The 7,264-nt window shown below is 25.3% G+C and overlaps 1 pseudogene; it reads left to right on the top strand.

Annotated features, from left to right (window-relative positions):
- Window positions 1-3,119: 3,119 nt before the first annotated feature.
- Window positions 3,120-5,905, top strand: LOC122850839 (annotated as a pseudogene).
- Window positions 5,906-7,264: the final 1,359 nt, after the last annotated feature.

Below are 7,264 nucleotides of genomic sequence, written 5' to 3'. Positions count from 1 at the left end.
GATCTTGTCAGAGAAACAGATCGTGTTATTTCACCGCTCATTTTATTATCCATTGGTAGTAAAATTTATTTCATCTGTATACGATGCCATGTGATACCACAGGTGGGACAGTAAGCATACCTGTGCCCATGTGTACCGACAATTAATTGACTGTGGCATTTACTGCAATTTTGTGTTGTCTTATACTCATCCACTCTAACGAGAATTTCAAATTTAAATTTAAGCATATTTTTTTCTAATTTACACACACACAGAGAAGGATATGTTAACAGTTAACATATCCTGTTTAATGTTAACATATGCCATGTTAAAATGGGTGGTGGCTGATAAGTTTACATCAAAGATATATATATTAACATTAAACATACGTATCTTAATAGTTAATATGCGTATGTTAACTATTAAGATATCTGTAATTGTCTGTAATTGACACAATTTGAAGGTTAGGCTGATAGTTGAAGACATTTACGTATGTAAATATGAAAATTGAATGTAAAATTAAGAATGAATTTACAAAAAAACTAAATTTAAATAAATTTATGACAACACGAGTACATATTATATTATATTACAATTAGAATAGTATCACAATATAATGTCAAAAAAAAAAGATGACAAGAAGTAGACTGGCGCATCAAAATATTTGGCCGCGTAAAGATACGTATGTTAACTATAAACATGCGTATGTTAACAGTTAAGATATCTATGTTTATTGTTAATATATATATCTTAACATTAAACTTTTGTATGTTTAATGTAAACATATTGGTATGTTAACTGTTAACTTATCCTTCTCTGAGTGCAAGGGGGTCTTTTATATCCTTTTGGTCTTAAGGAATATCCAGTACAAATCAAAAATACGGATAGAGCCTTGTAATTTTTTAAGTAGCTTATTATTATTATTATTATTATTATTATTATTATTATTATTATTATTATTATTATTATTATTATTATTATTATTATTATTATTATTATTATTATTATTATTATTATTATTATTATTATTATTATTATTATTATTATTATTATTATTATTATTATTATTATTATTATTATTATTATTATTATTATTATTATTATTATTATTATTATTATTATTATTATTATTATTATTATTATTATTATTATTATTATTATTATTATTATTATTATTATTATTATTATTATTATTATTATTATTATATATATTATTATTATTATTATTATTATTATTATTATTATTATTATACATATTATTATTATTATATATTATTATTATTATTATTATTATTATTATTATTATTATTATTATTATTATTATTATTATTATTATTATTATTATTATTATTATTATTATTATTATTATTATTATTATTATTATTATTATTATTATTATTATTATTATTATTATTATTATTATTATTATTATTATTATTATTATTATTATTATTATTATTATTATTATTATTATTATTATTATTATTATTATTATTATTATTATTATTCAAAGTGTATCCCTGATACAACACAATTGGGCAATTGATGAATAATGTGTTATATTGAAATTTTTTAAATCATCAATCGAATGTTGACTTAAAATTGTAATTTTTGGTACATCCTTTCGAATATTATTATTATCAGGATTATTTTTATTCACTACATCTTTTCGGCATTGAATTGATACTGAAGCTCCATCAGTAGTTAATGACAGATTAAATCTTGTGCCTAATGAAGCTTTAGGATCAATGTTAAAAATTTTATGCCATATACCTGCATCATCCAAAGTTTTAGTTTCTATTACTAATTCTTGATCAGATAATTGTGTTACAAAATGCAGATGTACTATATCTAATATGATGCCAACCAAAATGATTAATTGGTACCACAATGAAATTAGTTGTCAATTTTTGTAGCTCAATGAAAAATGGTAAAAATTTATACCAGTTACTATTATTATTAAATAATTTAAAGTTTAAATCTTGAAATTGATTAAATAATTTACTTTTTTCTGGTCTTATATTGTGCTCAATCAAATCCGATAAAATATTGTAGGCTTCTTGACCAGATATATTACGTTCATTTTTAATAAATTTGAATAATCTTTTATATTTATGTGTGTTGATATTTGTTTCAAAACATGTTAAATATGTTTCAATTTGATCGTCACATAATTTTGCTAAACCATGTACATCAAATCTTAATGGGATATTTAAATTATCAGTTTCATTGAGCCTAGTTATTATGCTACAATTTTCATTATATAATTCAATCAAATTCACGTCATATACAGGTTGTTTCCCTTGTGATATGGGTATTTTTAAAATATTAAATATTTGTGGAATAATTTTTTTGCCCCCATTTGAAAAAATATGATTTACTCGCCAGCCTCTATGCTGATTAATACAAAATTCTAAAAAATATGATCCACCAATTTTCCATTTAGATACTCTCTCAACGTCACTTTGAATTTTACTATAAATTTTATAATTCTGATCAGTTGATTTTGTATCTTTCGTGATTTTTAATAGTGTACGTAGACCCATCTGTATTGTATACATTTTTTTATCTGGTTCATTGGCAAATTTTTTATCACCAGCTGATCTTTGACGTTTTTTTGTTGATGTTGATGTTTTACCAGAATTAATTGAACTTGTAGATCTTGATGTTGATGTTTATGTTGATGAAGGTGAAGGTGAAGTGAAGGTGTACGTGATGGTAGAGATGATAATGATGGTGATGGTAATGTTGATGATGGTGGTGGTGGTGATGATGGTGCCATTTTTTGAATTTTTTTATAAATTAATTTTGGTATAGGTAATATATTCAACTTCTTTTTATCATTATTCTCTGATGTTGATGGTTGAGAAAAACTTTTAACGACCCATTCTTGTGATTTGATTAATTGTTTGTCTTGCATGGATTTTTGACTACCAAATATTTGTGTCATTTCACGACGTTGACGTTCAACAATTAAATCATCATCAATATCCATATTCATATTATTATTATCAAGTACTGCTGTACGTGCAAGTTCTTGTGATAGTCGTTGAATAATACTACTACTACCATCATTATTTTTTAATTGTTGCTTATTATTGTTTATAGACGTAGATGTTGATGGTGTAGGTGTTACCACCATGTTGACGTCATCATCATCATCATCAGTATCAGGATCAATGATTGATGATATTGATGGTCGTCGTCGTGGTGGTGGTTGTGGTTGGATTGGTCGTTCATTTTGTTTTGATAACCGCGTTGAACGTCTTGTTTTTTGTAATGATGATGATGATCTAAAAATTTTTAATTAAAAATATCATCAATACATCATTGTTATTATATTATATATATAAATTAATTATGAGGAGCCATTTCCAAAATAATGTTTCGCTTAAGATCTAAACTAGTACTAATCAAACAGAAGGTTTGAAAAATACAAAGTAAGAAAATTAGTTTTGAGAAAAACTGATGAGACAATAGAACCGCTTGATATTACTTTCTGAATCATATGAAAAAAGATCTGCAACAAATAAAAAGAAAAAAACGTTATAGAACACGATTATATCCAAAGTAGGATCTCAGCACTACGCGTGTAAATTTTCTGATTATATACCAGTTATATTTTTAAGAATACTAATGAAAATTTACACATAGTGCTAAGGTCCTAAAATTTATAATTATGAATGGATTAGACGAGGCAAGACAATGTTTTTTTTTTTTTTTTTTTTTCCAAAGTAAAGATGTGACGACATGAGCAGCAATATATATTTTTTTTTTTTTTTTGGTAAATCAAGACGAGACAAGACAATGTTTTTTTTTCAAATTAAAGATGAGAAGACACAAGCAGCAATATATTTTTTTTTTTTTTTTTTGGTAAATCGAGACAAGACGAAAGACGAGGGAAGACAGAAGCAGCCATATTTGATGAAATTTGTAAGAACCGTTTTTTTTTTAAACTAATTATTGCGAAAACTAATTAAGTATGTATATATATATTATATATATACACATATATATGTACGGTTACTCGTGTATTTTTAAAAACTTATTAATTTTTGTTGAAAACCCCTTTTGTAAGTTCTTAAGGAACCCCCCCCCCCTCCCTTTTAATTTAATATTTTATATCTAAATAATTAAATAGATTGGAGATGGTGACCTGATCAATTATCAATAACAACACAATTAGAAGAAAAAGTATCACTTGGTGCATCAACTGGTAAATGAGCTGGTGATTGGTATGGACCAGCATCAGTTGCTCATCTTTTAAGAAAAAAAAATGAGCAACATTAATGTATAATGAATTTAATAATTTGCAAAAAATGAGCATCATTAATGTATAATGAATTTAATAATTTTGCTGTTTATGTTGCTCAAGATTGTGCATTTTGCTTAGATGATGTTAAAAAATTATGTCAACTTCCTGATGGTAGCTGAAGATCACTTGTACTTTTAGTACCACTTAGATTAGGTGCTGATAAATTAAATTCACGATATGGACCATGTTTAACAGTATTACTTAGTTTAGATGTTTGTATTGGTGTTATTGGTGGTAGACATTTTGTTGGCTATCAAGAGGATAAATTAATTCATCTTGATTCACATTATTGTCAAGAAGCTGTTGATGTATGGAAACCAAATTTTTCACAGTGGTAAAAAAATATTTAATAATTTTGTTAAAATTGTTGAACCAGTAAGTTTAAATTTTTTATGATTTTTAATATATTTAATTCAATAGTAAAAAGAATATTATTTTTTATTTTACAGTTTTTAGTACCACCAAATCAAAAAGTTGACTATCCAATCTTTCTTTTTTGTGAAGGTAGTGGTGATGATTTACGACGTGTTTATGAAGCTAAACCATTATCAGTACCAGATGTACTATTTAATTAATTTTAATTAATTATTTGAGGTAGAAAAATTGCTATTGATTCTTCTATGTGTCTTTATCAATTTTTAATTGCTGTCAGATAAGAAGGAGCTCAATTGACATCTACTGATGGTGAAACAACCAGGTTAATAATTACCAATATATTATTTGTAATGTATTTTATTATAATTTGATTTCATTTTTACAGTCATTGTATGGGAACTTTCTACAGAACAATACGTCTTGTTGATAATGATGTAAAACCAGTATATGTTTTTAATGGTAAACCTCTAAATTTAAAAGTTGGTGAATTAGCTAAACGTGCTGCTGCTGCTGAAGAAGCTGGTAAATTAATTATACATTTATAAAAAGATAATAATTATATTATTTTGTTAAATATATTAATTAATATTTTTTTTTTTTAACTAGGAAATGCTGAAGATATTGATAAATTTAACAGACAACTTGTCAAAGTAACACCAGAACATGTTAGTGAAGCTAAGCAGCTTTTAAAATAAATGGGAATTCCTTACGTTGAGGTGTGTAACAAGTCAATAATTAAATTGATAAATATTGATGTAGTATTTGTATTTGTTGAATTGCACTCAATGTGCAGCTCTTGTTAAAGGTGGTAAAGTTTATGCAGCTGCGACTGAGGATATGGATGCATTGACATTTGGCAGTACTGTTCTTCTTCGTCGTTTAACAATGAGTGAAGCAAGAAAATTACCAGTTTAAGAATTTCATCTTGATAAAGTTTTAGCAGATATGGAACTCACTAAAGAAGAAGTAATTAATACAAAGAATAATTATTATTTATTATTGATAAATATATTTTAATTATATTTTTAATTTTAGTTTATCGATTTTTGTATACTACTTGGTTGTGATTATACTGGATCAATCAAAGGGATTGGACCAAAACGAGCAATTGAACTTATTAAAACTCATAAATCATTGAAGAAAATTCTTGAAAATATTAATCAAAAAAAATATTCAGCACCAGAAGATTGGAATTACAAAGAAGCTAGAGCTATAATAATTCCTACATGGAATTAAAATTCTTGAATGGCTTAAACCCTCTGTCGATGTTTTATTTTTGTGTGTTGTTTTTTGTGTCAGTAATTAAAAGTTTGTGAAATAAAAATAAAAATAATTGAATTAATATAAATATAAATTTGTTTATTGTTTTAATCATTATCTGTATAAGATATTTGAAACAATAATATTCCTACAACATTGCATAAAAATATCTTGACTCTCATACATGTGTAGGTAAGCATGTGTGGTTCATTTTATAATAATTCAACATTCATACATTATCGTCTACCAAAAACAATGACTCATCGAACTCGATCATCAAAGCAGAATAAAAATTACTTAAAATATAATTTTATTAAAAGAGTAAATATATTCGACAACTAAAATAGTCCTGCATCGAAACTGTATACATTTTTTAGCCATTACAAATAGCTAGTCACGAGATTCAATCTAGCTAAAATGGACAAATTTCTACCAGGGAAGTATACTGAGAAAATTTTTGGTTAAAAATGAGAAAAAGTATTTTTGTAGTTAGAAAAAAACTTCTTGGCAATAAATTGTTTGGAAAAAAAAGAAAACAGTTTATTATAAACAATAATTGGTTTGTAATAAGAAAAAGAAAAGTCTTGATATAAACAATATTCTGTTTGTTTCATGAAGATGTCTCGTTTTAAACCATAAATGGTTTGCTTAAAGAAGAATACTCCTAAACGTAAACCACATTTCTTCTTGACACAAACGAAATTCTGTTTTTTTTATGCAGATGGCGTCTTGTTTGTTAACAAGATAATCAACTACTTTTTTTAAACTTATTTGTTAATATCATATATTTTTTTTTTTCATTCGGGAAAGCATATAAGACAAAAAGTTAGTACCAAGAATCGAATGCCTCAATGGCCAAGACTGACATGAATTTCTACTCGGGATATTGAATGTGTGAACTTGTGTCGATGCCTTTTTTTTTTTTTTGTTAGGCATTATATATTTATTAGTTTATAAATTAAATGAAAAAAAATTTTTTTTGATCAATTGTATATGAAATTAAGTGGATTATGTTTCGAGATAAGAAACAATAACTATCATGATGAACTCGGCAAATCAAAATGACAATCACTTGAAGTATAGTTTATAATATAAAAAAAAAAACGAAATTTCAATTAGAAAATAATTATATATTAAAACTGAATTAAAGCTAAATTTAATCATATAATGCATATTGCTATTCAAATATTATGTTCCGAGTACCGGGTAAGAGTAAGAAAGTGACTGAGAATCGATTTTCTGCTAGGTGCTATATTTATATATATATATATCATGAGTTCTATAAAAATGATTGTTTTTATGACTTGAGGTCAGAACTCAACGCATATCTCATCG

This window comes from Aphidius gifuensis, linkage group LG3 (assembly GCF_014905175.1).
Source record: "Aphidius gifuensis isolate YNYX2018 linkage group LG3, ASM1490517v1, whole genome shotgun sequence".
NCBI lineage: Eukaryota > Metazoa > Arthropoda > Insecta > Hymenoptera > Braconidae > Aphidius > Aphidius gifuensis.
The sequence above is the reverse complement of the archived record's forward strand: the minus strand, read 5'-3'. Positions and strand labels throughout refer to the sequence as shown.